This window comes from Carassius gibelio, chromosome B1 (genome assembly GCF_023724105.1).
Source record: "Carassius gibelio isolate Cgi1373 ecotype wild population from Czech Republic chromosome B1, carGib1.2-hapl.c, whole genome shotgun sequence".
Taxonomy (NCBI): Eukaryota; Metazoa; Chordata; class Actinopteri; order Cypriniformes; family Cyprinidae; genus Carassius; species Carassius gibelio.
The window spans coordinates 27,556,521-27,572,744 of record NC_068396.1 but is presented as its reverse complement, the minus strand read 5'-3'; the positions used below and the strand labels follow the sequence as shown (position 1 = coordinate 27,572,744).

At 35.5% G+C, this 16,224-nt stretch overlaps 1 protein-coding gene and 1 pseudogene across 5 annotated transcripts in view; one reads left to right on the top strand and one right to left on the bottom strand.

Moving 5' to 3' along the window:
• Positions 1 to 373: 373 nt before the first annotated feature.
• Positions 374 to 1,861, bottom strand: LOC127949731 (lipoyltransferase 1, mitochondrial-like; annotated as a pseudogene).
• A 10,456-nt stretch (positions 1,862 to 12,317) lies between these two features.
• The window catches only part of pnpla6 (patatin-like phospholipase domain containing 6), a 29,751-nt gene continuing 25,844 nt past the window's right edge, over positions 12,318 to 16,224 (top strand). For 4 of the 5 annotated variants that reach the window (XM_052547232.1, XM_052547229.1, XM_052547231.1 and 1 more), the window contains exons 1-2: positions 12,324 to 12,394; positions 15,981 to 16,012. The gene's annotated coding sequence lies outside the window, so the exon portion shown is untranslated. Of the gene's footprint in view, positions 12,395 to 15,980; positions 16,013 to 16,224 lie in introns of all 5 variants that reach the window. The other variant, XM_052547230.1, reaches the window with a different exon arrangement.

Below are 16,224 nucleotides of genomic sequence, written 5' to 3'. Positions count from 1 at the left end.
ATTTTAAATAAACCTCACAAACGACAATGAAAAGCATGAAATAGGCCATCCTTATTATATACTACTCCGTGTTAACCTGCGCTGTGACGTCAAGTATAGCGCGACAAGAGCGCTGCGCATGAGAAACGTGTCACCAGCTGAAAACCATACGATTCATATTTTAAATAAATATGTACACAATCATACATGTATGTATATATAATTTACATATGTGACCCTGGACCATATCTTTATTTAATATCCTAGTGATTTTTGGCATAAAAGAAAAATCGATAATTTTGACCCCAAGATAGATAGATATACATTTTGTGGGATATTAATATTTATTAATATAATAGTATTAATTATATAACACAATGTATTTATATTAAAATACAAAACAATATCTTATTATTTTTTATATAATTTATCATGAATATAATCTTTATTCCTATTTTATTACTCTATTAATATTTGGATGCATTTAATGGTTTAAATTAATTGGATGTGAATTATGTCTAAAGTAATGTCTGCCCAATCCATAAACTTTCAAAGTATTTCATCACAGATTGATCAACACTAGAAGCATTACATGTTTTTCATATCAAATCTCTGTAAACTGTGACTGAGCAGGAATAAAGTCATTTCTGACTTTATTTTTATTCACATCACTGAAACCACACTAGCACATAAACTATGAATCTTTTTGGCAACATCCACAGTAACTGAAACGGTTCTCATGACCGCAGCCGCCAGCACCGCGGCTTCATTCAGACAGTATCTGTTGCCATTCAGAGCTGATGTAAACTCATTCACCATCTCTGAAGGAAGCCAGTCTTACGAGATTGCCTTTGCACATTGTTCTACAGCACAATTTTTGATGTCCATATCAAGCTTAATAGTCACACTATCCACCACTAAAGATGTGTAAACACTGAATTTTTGAGTTCTGTCATAAATCCAGTCCCACGTCTGCAGATCCCGTGCCATCTTATGAATGTCAGGCAAGAGAGCATCAAGAGTGGGATCTACTGTGATGACTAGGCCATCAAATCCAACTTCATTACTGTACTGGGAAGCAACAGCATCCATGATAGTGAAAGAGTCAAGAGTGGGATCCACATCCCAAAGGTTCTTGACAGGGGAAGGAACGCTTGGGATAGCGTTGCTTTTGATAACTTCAGAAGTGTTACTCTTCAGGACTGAGGACAATATTGAACGGTCAACAGAACACATTAATGTACATTGATGATAATCAGAGGTTCTGCCTAATTTCGCTGCAGTGTCTGATATTTTGTAATGGCCATTTAACCAAATATCAAATCTGTCTGTCACTGCGACATCTAGATGGTCTCAGTGCTTTTAATGCACTGGTAACGACTTTGAGGTATTAAGGTGGTATTTCTTCTTGGAGATGAAGAAGGTCATGTTGATGTTTCCAAAATCATGATAGACCGTCCCACCTCCACTGCGATGCCTCACTAGCGGGATGCCCAAGCGTCTCATCATGGGCAGGTTACTCTCCAGAATAACAGCATGCTTCTGTTTTGCAGATCGACGTGATCGTGAATCCAGTCTTCTAAGGTCAGGTTCTCAAATATGCCAGTTGAAGCAGATTTTAGGATGATACCAGCTTTTCCCATCTCATCAAAGAAGGTTGAAAAATTGCCTTTGAGGCAGACTGATCCAGAGAGGACACATGCCCTGTTTGACAGTCTCAACATCAACGCTGACTTTTAATCTCTCAAAAAGTCTGCAAAACACGAATAAACCACAAATAATGAATTTCTGCGGTACGTAGCAAACACTTTTGTCCAAGAATGAATGCACTTGGAGTACAGATCTGCACAGTTTGTGCAATGTTTTTCCCACACCTCTAGTAGAGGAATGCTAACGTTGACATCTGGGTCGACAGGATCCCATTTACTGTAAAAACATAATAAAAGTCCTGTACGTTAAGATGTTTTAAAAACAAATGAAAAAATTATTACAGATTTTTGTTTGCAAATTGGGATGGAACAGTTGTTGAATGAACACCTAAACTGAACTATTATGCCTGTCTATCTGGTTGACTGACAGTCAACAGACAGCTGAGAGAGCTTTGACTTATGATGTTGGTTATGTAGTAACATTTGTACATTTTCCAAGTAGCTTGCCTAACACTTATAATGTATGCACTTTGCAATTGCATTTTGGAATTATAAAGTTCTTTCTACATTCTGAGTGATGCTTAGATATTTAGCTTCAAAGTCTTTGCATTCCAAATAGAAAAATTATATTGGTAACAATTCTCTTTCATGCACAAAAAATCACAGAGATGTATTCAAATTTTTGGAACAGGTCAAATGCAGATCGAACCTTCTAATTCTAAAAGATCATTTTCTGCTTGGAATTATAAGGTTCAATCATTAGTTGAAGCAATAATTTTAAAGAAACACAAACAGTTTGACAATATGTTGATCATGTATGCAGTAATAGTTTAAGCAGCTACTGTAATACATCAGACCAGGACTTTATTCCACAGAAAGTGGGACAGGTAAATCTTATGGATGAAAAAACATAACAATGCTAATGTTTTTCGTTGTAATTAAGACCCTGCAAATTAAATGGTTGATTATTTGACCTTTAAGTTTCAATGTTATAACATTTAAGAAATTTTAAGACTTCAAAAGCTGCAAGAAAACAGAAAACGAGCAAACCAGTTGTTTCACAAAGTTTAATAAACAATGAAAAACATGTACACACATTAAAATATTCACATTAAAAATATTGAAATTCTTTCAACAACTCAGTTTTTTCAGTTATGTAAAAGTTTACATTTAATCTCAATGTCAAAATCATCAAATTTATACTATTTTTTTCAGTTCATGAGTTATGCATTTAAAAATGTATATCATCTCCATAGAGATTTGTCACCAAAAGTGCTGCAGCTTTTGGTTCACCTTCTTATGTCAAAATGCATTATTTTCTTTTTCTCAGCACTGCACTATAATACTCTATCAGCTAGTGGCATCAATTTAAACATGGACTTAATGTCACTCATCCTCACCTCCAAGATGATGCTCTTTTCGGGGAGTACCCTTGCCAGTACCCCTGCCAGGCTTCTCATGTGTTTGCTTGATCGTCTTAGGTCTACTGTAACTTTAGTCTGTGCATGTGATTTTGTGTATTGAAACAACATTTCAAAAGTTTGAACTGAATTAGCATCACTACAAAACAACAGCGAGCACGGAGAAACTAACCTTCTTCCTCCAAGGTTTAATAGTGTTTGGCAAAAACGTATATGCTGTGCCTATAAGGTGCGCTGTACCCCCAACCCCCCTTTAAAAAAGCCGATCTGCACAAATAAACGAATAGGAATTAAAATTATAGCCTCACATGGTATTTCAATCAGCATCAACAGTAAAGACGGAGTGAGGATTAGAGGAGAAAAAATAGCAAATTATATTGAAATATTTAATTGAAATCACACAACTTTGCAGCATGTAAAAATGGAAATTATGATCAATGAAAACATGTAGCCTAATTAAAAATAAAAATAGATACATGATAAAAACAAAACCCCCAAAATTAGAAAGGTTTGAAAAACAACATCCATGGGTTATGCACTGATCTATATATGTTCTCTGTTATAGATCAGTGGTTATGTGTCTATCTAAATATAGCCTGGGACATAACCGACAGTGAGTACAAGGATATTCTTGTGACAGACATGTGACACAAAGACATGGACCATTTTACTACCTAAAATTGTGAATTTCTCTGGATTTAGACATTGTTGGAAACCTTTAGCATATTGTAAGCACAAAGGTTAACAAAATATCTAGAGGTTTTTGCAATTATGTATATTATGTATTGTGCCTTTAACATTTTAAATGCTATTTTTTGTTTGATTAATTTCATTAAACAAGGTGTTGTTATTGTTTTTCTTAGTCTGAGTGGTTATATGGTGGTGAGAGTAGCGCAGGCATTGAGGTCTATGAAGGGTCGAGCTCCGATCACTGTTAATGAGATCACAATCGATCTGAATAAGAAACAGCAGTCCTGAGCAGCTTGGCCATTCTTCTGAGACTCTGGACTGTCAAGTGTTTGAGCCTTACTGGACACACGATTCATTCTGTTTTTGCGTCTGTCCTACTGTGTCACCAGCAGGCACGTGCACAGGTAGGGCTCAACCTGTGCAGAGCACATGCCCTTTTTGCCCTTACACTCCGAAGTGCCCTTTTTTTGGTGGTGTTTTTTTTTTTTTTTTCAATGCTATTGGTCACCCTTTACGTCTGTCTGTCTGTTTTACAAATATTTAGCAAATGAAAGTTCTTAAAACGAGCTTGTGTAAATCTTATTCGATCCCCAAGCGGTCAGTAAGCTGATAACTCCGCCCCCTCTATATTCATTGAATCAACTGAAGTTCCACATCAGCCGCACAGTAGACAACAGCTGAGCTGAACAAAGTTTTGCGAAGGGTAAATAAATATCTTGTTGTTTGAATAAGTACTACTAAACACTGTCTATTAAGGCTCATATATTATTTATTTGATGTCTGACTGACTCACTGACTGAGACATGGGACGTCGCCTGAGAGAGAGGGCTAGCATTTAGTCATAGCCAATACATAGCCAACACTTACATAGCCTGTGCATACAGTAGCATTTCATTTTTTATAAAATGCGATTTTGGCCAAATGCATTTTACCACAGGAAAAACTGAGCGCTCCGTCTATATAGCTACAAAAACTATTTTCTAACCTGTAGTTAGATGAAAATTTAATGTGATGCCGGCAGCGGCAGGCGCCGTCGCCGTTTTAATGAAGGACAAAAAATAAATAAATAACATTTGAACGCATTCGCTGGTCAAAAACTATATATTGATAAGTAATACAACAGCATATAATTTGTTTTTACCATCGGAAAATCATAACAGGTGCACCCCCGCGCTGTTTCGTACTGGAACTTACACAAAGCGACGAGTGATCCTCGTCAGCTAGATAACATATATTTCTAAGAAATTTCTTCTTTGATTTATGATTGCTGATACACTTAATTTATTAACATTTATGCTAATCATGTTATGGTATACTATATAGTGTAATATGTTTACAATTTTAAATAACTGTTTTCTATTTGAATATATTTTAAAATGTAATTTATTTTTGTGATCAAAGCTGAATTTTCAGCATCATTACATCAGTACTCTTCAGTGTCACGTGATCCTTCATAAATGCTTTTCACTGCAACTGTACTTTTCACACTATTTTTATTTATTTTTTCATTGCTGGCTTATTTTATTTTAGTAGGCGGATACATGTTGGATATGTTATAGTAACGGTATGGCTATAGTTTCTTATAATCTGGAATTAAGTTGGACATAATTACTTAAATTATATTTCAAAAAAGTTTGTCAAAAATACTTGACTCATTGCTCACCTTCCCCTGTTTTCAATGTCATTCATAATAATGTTAATCAAATAATACAAATTAGCTAATAAAACCAAACAGAATAGCTAAAAAAGAGAATATATATAATTGATATAAAAAATGGAGGGGGTGCCCTTTTTCAGTTTCAGCACATGCCCCTCAAAAGGTCTGTGCACGGCCCTGGTCACCAGGGACCAGTGACTCTTAGGTCTGATTTGAGGACACATTTCAAATGTTTGATTTTATATCTGCAATAGCAATATACAAATAAAATGAACTCTTTGTGTGTGTGTGTGTGTGTGTGTAGCCTGCCGAAAGTGACTCTTCAGAAGCTGGTTGAATGTGTCTATGAAGCTCAGGAAGAAGATCTGACTCAAAGCTTCCTGCAGAAAGTGGGCAATGATCTGACTTTCTGTTCCTTGAGCTGGGAAGAGTTTCATTATTTCCTGCAGCACGGAATTAAAAAAAATGACTGTGAACCTAAGATACGGCCACATTCAGGTCAACATTAGAGGAATACTGCCATTCCTGAACCGGATTAAGTTTAAATGGTAAGCAGTTATTTTTTTAACAAAATCTGCATGTAAAATGTATTGCTTAAAATTTTTTGTGCATAAAAACTCTCTGAATAGTATGATAAAAATGTACAGTGATTTTAATAATGAAAAATATTTCTGTACAGGATGAACCCTACCTTCATGCTGTGTGTGATCAGAGGGATCTATGAGTCTGGCAGTGTTGGTTTTGTGTCCAGTCTGTTGAGTTCAGTGAAGAACTACATTAACCTGCAGTGCAGAGATCTGGACTCACTGCCCTGCGCTTCACACTGCAGCACTGCACTGCAGCTTCACTCAACCTGCTCTGGACCTCCATACAGAGCATTCTGCCTCTCTTCACACATCTCTCCCACCTCAGGTCTCACTACTTTCTTTCTCTATCTCTATTATTTTGCTTCTTTGACTAAGCTCTGCCTGTGTTTTTCATTCAGTAGCTTTCTGGTAGATGTCTACTACAAGCCTTGATGTAGCATTGAATTATGTATTAAGTTAAATGCATATTGTTTCTTTAGTAGTATTTTAATAATTATTAAAAAAAAATATATATATTTTTTAAACATGTATTCAAGGTCAGTTATTGGTTTGCATTCATGGGATCACTGTGATAAAAAAAAACTGTCATTTAAAAAAAACAGCTCTTCAGTTAATTTAAATGATCATAATCACAGGCAAATAAATAATAAAGACAATAGAAATGTATTCAAACATTTCTATCTCAAAAGTACTAAAAAATGTATTATATGAAATATGTAGTATATGAAAGGAACCATCATCACATCTAGAATCCTTAAAGGGTTAATTCACCCTATAATCAAAATTATGTGATTAATAACTCACCCTCATGTCGTTCCAAACCCGTAAGACCTCAGTTTATCTTTGGAACACAGTTTAAGATATTTTAGATTTGGTCTGAGAGCTTTCTGTCCCTCCATAGAAGCTGTGTGTACGGTATACTGTCCATGTCCAGAAAGGTAAGAAAAACATCATCAAAGTAGTCCATGTGACATCAGAGGCTCCGTTAGAATTTTTTGAAGCATCGAAAATAAATTTTGGTCCAAAAATAGCAAAAACTATAACTTTATTCAGCATTGTCTTCTCTTCCGGTTCTGTTGTGAGCGTGCACTGCAGTGTAGTGATATCCGGTTCATGAACGAATCACTCGATGTAACCGGATCTAGTTTACCAATTTGAACTGAATCGTTTGAAATGGTTAGATTCTCCAATAAGCATTAATCCACAAATGACTTGAATTGAAATGAAATGAATGAAAGATTGACTCGTTCTCGAGTCAAGATCCGGTTGCATCGGTTTTCAAACCAGTAGTGATGGGAAGTTCGGTTCTTTTCCGCAAACCAGTTCTTTCAGACAGTTTGATTCAATAAACCAGTTGAAGAAAACGGTTCACTGGTTCTTTTGCGCTCTACGTAATGACATTATTGGCGATGATTGCCCTTGATTCAAGCCTTCGGTTTACCCGCGCTCATAACACTAGCACAGAATCAGTTCAGAATCAATCACCAAAAGAACCAGTTCAGTTCAGATGCGCTGTGTGTCGGTCTGCTTCACACTGAATCACACATGCGCAGTATCCTCGGTTCTTGAATCAGACACGTCTGACAGAAATGGTTCTTGACTCGAGAACGAGTTATTATCTGGCTCGGCTCGGTGTTCATCTTCAGTTCTCTCTTCACAGCAGTTCAGTCAGTGTACTGTTTGAGTGCATGAATTACTCCGGGATATTGGTTTGTTTGAACTCAGAGGAAGTGTCAGCCACATTCAAAAAGTTAACAGCTAAAGTCATTTGTGGATTAATGCGTATTGGAGATGCGAACCGTTTCAAACAATTCAGTTCGATTTGGTGAACTGGTACAAGAAGATCCGATTACATTGTCTGTGTTCAGTGCTGCTGTTACTGATGCTCCAGAATCTGTCCTGATCTAGTGTCTGTCTGTGTTCAGTGTTGACAGGATGCTGATACTGAAGATGCTTCACTGCTGCAGTGTCTCTGATGTCCAGCAGGAGGTAGCAACTGCTTTGCTCTCGATCCTGCAACACACGCTAGACTTATCCTGCCGTTCTGCTCTAGATCTGACAACAAACATAGACTCAGAGCCACTACATCTGACGGCTGACGACTGCCGTGTGATTTCTAGAGTCATTCAGAAAGCTCACTCAGACACAAAGACTCAGCTAACTCTGCAGGACTGTGAGATTCATACAGCTGGAATGGATCAGCTGTTCCCAGTGTTACATTCTGTTCAGCTGTTGTGAGAAGCATCATCAGATCACATTCACACACAGATCCAATATAAAATCATTCATTATATACAATACATCTCTTCTGCTCTATCTTTTAGTTGTGATAAACCTTTGCTGCTTCAGTTTCTGGCTCATGTGAGGCCTGAGGAAGCCAAGTCTCTCTCTGGATCTCTGGGTGAAGAGCTGGATCTCAGTCAGACTCAGCTGGATCTGCAGGTCTGTAGAGGTCTGAAACGGATTCTGGAATATTCTGAAGGATTGACAGAACTGGATCTGAGTCTGTGCCATCTCACCGATCACAGTCTGGATCTGCTGCTCCCAAACCTCCACAAAGCACAGAACATTAAGTGAGTGACTGGAGAAATGCAAAGTGTACATTTCTCTAGTAGAATGTAATAGTTGTTCAATTCAACTCTACAGAAAATTCAGTTTTTACAATATTTAGTAGTATCTTATCAGTGGTGACTGTCATTTTATGTCAATATGACAGGAATTTTCAGAAAAATGAATACAAGATGCTCTCAACCAGACGAACACTATTAGCAGCAATTATTATGTGATTGCCTAGTAAGTAGCAATATGTTAGTTGTTCAATTCAGTTTTTTTTTCTTTCTTTTTCTTTCTTTCAGTTTCAGTAGCAACAGCATCACTGACACTGGGGCGAGGAAAATCCACCGGATTGTCACTCACAGCAGTAACATACAGACAGTATGGTGTGTGTCTGAGTCTCACAATCTAGCCCAAAGTTATTTAAACTTATTAAAATCTCAAAATATCTATTTTTTATTACGAAATAAATTTAAAGAGACAATGTATACTTGTCAGCTAAATTTAAGCAAAGCCTTTAGATCAAAGCTTGTAGACATAAAAATCAGTCAAGTGTGTTCAAATTGTAACGGATAGTTTATATTGTCATGTGCGACAGAGTGAAAATCATTAATGATGTGAAGTGTGTTTTACATGTATTCATTTATCAGATGCTTTCATCCAAAGCGATTTACAGATGAGGAATTCAGGCAGCAGGTTGTAGCTAATATCATATATAATATGTATTTGTATCTGTAGGCTCTTCGAGAACAGAATTGAATCCAGAGCTCTTCAGCACAGACCCACGTTTTGAGATCTGGTGATCTCCGTAAACTCTCTCTGGAATCAACAAGCCGGTGAAATAACAAGTGGGAAATAATGAGGTAATGGGTAAAAGCTTTGAGTGTTGTAAAATACAAGTTTTTAAGAAAAATACTGCAGCTTTGACAACTTGTGCTTTCAATATCCACTTTGTTCCAGTAGAGGGCAGCAACAAGAGCCAAGAAAATCCACAGCAGCAGTGGCAAGGAGGAGATAAGGCATGAAAACAACCAAAAGAAAGAGCAAGTGCATTTACCATTGATTGCTGATCTTCTCCTTTTCATCCTAAAGAAGAGAACATCATTTGCAAGCAGGCAGTGTTTGACCATCTGGGAGCGCTAGTGTTTGCTGCAAACACAATACAAGAGAGACATTATCCTCAGGAAATCACACTTACCTCTTTCCTGTGACTGAAATGTTTGGCTAGTTAGTTTTTACACCTACAGCATTAATGTCATGGTAACTCAAAAAGTACTTCGTTACGGCCTGATTTTGTTTGAAATGACGTCATATCAGTTCGTTCTTCGATTTCGTTTTAAGTATATCAGGGCATTAAACGGTGCAGTGAAGTAGGATATAAAAGGTTGTGCGTTCGGCTGTAACATACACAGACACTGATCCACTTCAGAGAGCACACCACTAGCTTCAACGGAGGAAAACACACACACACACACACACACACACACACACACACACACAGTTGTCTAAATACGCAGTTTTGGCGAGTTACCTCGAAAACTTGTTTTAAATGAGTTATAAAGGCTAAAATGACCGTAACGATTTTGGATAAATTGGGTAACCTTATGTGTAATATTTGCGTCATGTGCAATTCATTGAGTGATTGATAAATGAATTAATAAATGAATGATCTCTTTATAAATGAATAAATGGGTGGAACATTGATTCATATAGATTAATTCAAATCAGATGATTAATTTAGCAACTGAGCAATTGACTGTCTCCGTGAAGTTTTTGGTAAAGTGAGTGACATACTTGATAATGTCATTTTGGACATCATTAAAACAACAATTATATTATTATGGTATGATAAGAATTACACACCCCTATATGAGAGGTGACTTCTCTAGGTCATCTAAACTTCCGTACATCTAAACGTTTCAGTCTCCCGCAGTCGTATGCATCTGAATGGAAGTCACTGCTTACTAATAATTACAGTTTTTAGTAAAATAAGTTAAATTTCAATCTAAATAGTTGGTGCCAGTATCATGGCAATGCTGAATAATAATTTTAAATAATTTAACATAACATTAGACAATTGTGTCATTGATCAAATCAATTTAATCTTTTTCACTTCAGAAACAAGAGATTGGTGTCTGTAATATTTAAAATAACAGGAAAATAAGTGTACCTTCTTAGTTTCAGTTCATTTATAAAATTGCACCAAAATTACTGTAATAGTTTATGTGCTTTCACTTTGTATTTCTCTCTTTTAATAATTTTGATGTACTGGAAATGAAATAAAGTGATTTTTCTTTTATTTCAAAGCTGATGGAAGAGAATGAGGAGAGTGAAGAACTGAGTGAAGTGGAAGAGAAAAATAATGTCAAACCTGCAGGAAAAAATAACTCAGACTAACAATACATTTTTAAAGAAAAGAAGAGTCAAGAAATCTTTCATCTGCACTTAATGTTTAAAGCGTTTCTCAAAGAAAGACAACCTTGTGCTTCACATGAACATTCACACTGGGGAGAAGCCATTCACATGTGATCAGTGTGGGAAGAGCTTCACACAATCATCAAATCTTACGGTACACATGAGAATCCATGCCGGAGAGAAGCCGCACACATTTGATCAAGTGTGATAAGAGAGTCGTGAGCTTCACGTGAGACTTCATACTTGAGAGAAACCATTCACCTGTGAAAAGTGCAGGAAGAATTTCACACAAAAAATAAATCTTAGGCAGCACGCGAGGATCCACACTGGAGAGAAACCATACAGTAAATGTGGGAAGAGTTTCACGAATTCATCACACGCTGAAAGTCACATGATGATGCTTAGAAAAGCACTATATAAATGTAAGGAATTATTATTATTAATTATTAATTATTAATTATTATTAATTATTATGATCCACAACGGAGGGAAGCCATGTATAATCAGAGTGAAAAGTCATTCTCAAACAAACAAAATCTTGAGCATCACATGAAAGTTCATACAGGAGTGAAGCCGTATACAGGAGTGATCAATGTGAAAATGGTTTTATGGACTCTCCAAAACAAAAAACACATGAAAATCCACACTGGGGAGAAACCATTCACATGTAATCAGTGTGGGAATAGCTTTAAAGTAAAAAATAGAGCTCAAGAAATACATGAGGATCCACCCCAGAGAGAAGCCTTTATTATTACGATTCAGAATGAGATTAGGAAATTTCTCAATACAATCAGAATTTAATCATTTTGTTAAATGACATTCAATTTGATCCTTTAACTGTCCAGCTCATCTTACCCATATCCTCTGAAGTTAATATCTGACTTATTCAGAGAATTGTATCTTCCTTGAAACACACTGCTCTTATCTAAGCATAGATCAGAGTTATAGATATGTACCTTAAATTTACATTTTGCTTTGCTTTCACTTGCTTAAATTTAGGATGGTTACTGAATAGTGTTGACTTTGACATCATTACTTAACACCATATGTTGAAATATTACAACCGTGTGTTATAAATATATAATAGTTAATCATCATTTCTTCAATAGAAGACTTACCCATGTGAGTCACTCATGTGGTGTGGTTTGTATAGTCTAAAAAAACCTGCCTAATAAAAATCATCCATCACTTCTTACATTTTCCTGTCAGGGTGTTTCTGTAAGGACTAAATCATACGTCAGAAAGCTAAAAACTAAGAAGAACGTTTGATAAATAACTGTGGGGGAGGGAATCAGTGAAAGTCGTTTTCCTCAATTCTGATTGGTCGGGTTGACTTCACTGATTGGTTGTTGCACTGACTGGGCGGAGTCTACACAGAGCTCTGAGCGGATGTTTCCGGTTTGACCGTTGTTTTGAAAGATCAGGACGGACCGTCGCTTTCAGGTATGGATATAAACCTGTTTTTATACAGTCTATGGTATAAACCAAACAAGCACAATCAACTGTTTACCCGGATTATGTGAGAGAAGAGTGAATATGTAGTGTTAGTTTGCCGGTGGAGGTCGCAGATGGTGCGCAGTGTTGCTCCGCCGAGGTCACCGCGCAGCATCACACCGAACACGGACAGAAAACATCGAGACCTCACGGCTGAGTCATCGCTTTCAATAACACACACATATCTGCGATCAGTTTATTAATGCTCTCATTGGATTATCTTGTTTGCTGAGACATGTTTGAACCCATGATCAGCTGATGAGACACATCCATGTGATTCTGTTTCATTATTTCATCATCTGACGATGTGTTCTGCGTTTCATATCACACGGTGATGAGCGTAAATTATGTTTCATGGATCCTTGTTTGTCATATATATTATGCTATAGCAGCATGTGATGGACTTTGAGCATTAGAAGATACAAAGATCTGGAAAAGCGAGCTCTATTTCTTAATACACGTACAGTAGGGTAGAGTTTCGTGTCCCACTACTAATCCCATTAGCTGTTGTTCATTTACTATTAGAAAAGATAGACAAATTATCTATACAATTAATGTAGCATGAAAAGTAGCTAGTTTTAAAGACACCAACCTTAAAATGGTGGTTTGTGTTCATCCCACCTGAGAGAGCTTGACCTTCTTGGTTGTATCTGTTTATTAAAATCATACAAAATGGTCATTATTTTGCCATACTAGGCTGAATTGCTGGTTAATTAATTACTAAACTAATCTGAATTACAAAAGCATGACTCACGCTTTTAAATATTTGCTCTATCATTTATTTATTTGAAATATCATGTATATTGCGAAATTTAGTGTATCATTCGAAATTATTATTTTTGTTTTTATGGCTAGAAAAACGTAATTTTCTTATAACAAAAACACCAAATTCAAATTAAAAATTACATTTATTTCAATCTGAAAAGCCAAAATATGCTGTTTAGGGTGTACAGCTGAACAAATGTTGCATATCTCTACTCTGGCATTATTTGTGGTCATGGTAAAGTGTGCACACACTGCTCTGATAAGTTTATAACTGACACAGTCAGAACACACTATCAGAGTGGCATTCATTTTTCGGTCAGTGGTTTTGGCCCTCCAAACTATCTTGACTGAAACTGGAAAAATCATTTTATTTCTCATTGTTTTGGCTGAACATTTTAGGTCCCCAAAATTGAATGGCACCGTCTTTCGATGTTAAAGGGATAGTTCACCTTACTAAAACATTCCTCACCCCTCTTCTTTCACCCTTCTTCTTTCAGGCATTATTTTGTAAGTAGTAGCAGTTGTTCCCATCAAAGTCATGCTTGAGTTTATACATGAGTCGTCTCTGTCACGCCGCAAAATCTGTATGCATAGAATTTGGAATCAAGGATGTTCACATTGTGTTTAACCTCACACTTCTTGACCACTGAACATGTCTTATATCGTGACAGTCTCCGCTTTGCAGCTTTGATGGTTCTTATTGAATCATCGAGTGTTGTATTTGTCAGTTGGGGGCTTTAAAACAAAACTGTGTCTGTAAGTGTGTATGTGGCCATCTTTTCTTCTGCTCTCATGTTTAAGGGTGCATAGTAAGAGCATTGTTAACCGAAGACAATAGCTATTAGAAGGTGCCCATTAGTGAGTAACGAATACTGGCCTTTCAGCTTTTCTATCTCTTCCTCCTGTCATTATTGCCCTGTGGTTTTCATTCCCTCTCTTGTTATTCTATAGCGGGTTATTGAATGTCAGAGATTTTCAATGCGATCTATGCCTATAATCAATCTGAATGTGATACAATCACTCGCTGCAGCTCTTTCATCTGTAGAAACAGTAAACTCTCAGTCTCCAGCCATCAGCAGTGCAGACACACTCAGAATCAGACGTGTGATCATCTCAGTAATCTAATCCTCTCTGTCCACCCTCAGTGATTTCAGTTGTTCTGACGTCATCAGTGAATGGCTTTAGATAGATTCATGCTCAGTTTTTTAGGTGTAGATGGGAGGTCAGCATGTGTGTTTGTTGGAGGTTCTGTGTGTGTGTGTGTGTGTGTGTGTGTGCTGAACAAGAAGGGCTTGTATTGTTTGCTGCAGACGTCAGCAAAATCAGCATGTGTGTGGTTCAGTGTATACGCAGTCTGCTCGTGCAGCCCTTGATGTGAAAGGAACAGGGAAGTTATCAGTATTAAATTCACACTCACACTGTACAGTGATATATATATGTGTGTGTGTTTTATTAAGTGTCTGTCTGGTTGTCTGGATGACGACATCAGTTTGGGGAGGGCCTGTGATTGGATAGATTTCTCTGCTGATTGTGATGTTTGACTGACCTGTTTTTTAACACTGTTTACATTAACACTACTAATATGCAAACAATGTTTATTTCTCCATTTGCCAAATGCAGTTAATCATTTCTGGCATACTTAAATACTGGCTGTACTTGTTTGTGTGCTTGTATGGTGCACATTACTGAAAATGTTATAATGTTTTTTATAAAATACTTTTATGTAGGTTTAGATATTATAAAATGCCAGTGTTATTTTACCATGTGTAGCTTTTCATGTTTATATTTTCAGTTTGAGTTTTAGGAATTGTCATTTTTAGTTTTAGTATATATATATATATATATATATATATATATATATATATATATATATATATATATATATATATATATATATATATATATATATATATATATATATATATATATATATATATATATATATATATATAGCTTTAATAATTTTTTTATTCATGTTTTAGTTTGAGTAATTTTAGTACTTGAACTTATTTCTATTTCAGTTTAGTTCCCAAAGCAACATTTCTGGCAGTGTTATTTTTTTTTAGCATTTATAGCTTTTATGTGATAATTTTAGTTTTCATTTTAATTTTTGTTTGAATTTTAGTAACTGTGCTAAAATGTGTTCAGCTGTTTAATAAATGTGCCTTTGTCATTCAGCTTTAGTTTTAGTAATTTTAGTAATTAAACTTTTATTTAAATTAAGTTGCCAATGCAACATTTCTAAATATCATTTAAGATTTGTAAGTTCAAGTGTTTCATCTTATATTTATCTTAATTTAATCTTTATTTCAATTAATAAAAGACTAGGATCCAGTTGTAACAGCACTGTAATATGCTTTATACATAATTTAAAATATTAATGACAAATTTGTGTCAAAAAATGATATTTTATAAGAAAATTATGTGGTATACTGTAGTTATTACTACATATTGTGTATTGTAACATGACTGAAAAGCTATACTGTTCAATCATCATCCATGATCTGTTTAGAGCCCTATTTTCTGGATTCAGTTTTTTCCAGACTAAACTGTTTTAATGGTTAAATTAAATTTTATTAATCAAAAGTATATAATTAATTGAAATCATGAAATTTATTTAACAGCAATTAATTAGAATGTGGTTTTATTTTTACCACATTCTGTTTTCCATAAATTTTCTGAGATTCATTTGAATGGTTTTGTTTAATTCTGATCAACTCTAATTGATTGTATACAAAATAATGTATTTTTTTCTTTTTTTTCTTTTCAGAAATACTGTGTTGTGTAACAGAATAAATTCTGGTAAATATTCCTTTATTAATAATGTTTTAACAGTAAATTATTTAGCAGTAGTACTAGCAATCATTACATTTAGTCTGTCACAGTTTCTTCAAGTTAAGCCAAACTTTTATTTTGACTGGTTGCTGTAAAGACGTTTAAGTTTATGTTTGTATATGATACAACAATTTTTTGTTCTCCAAATAAATGGTCAAATGCTCATGAAGTGACTCTCA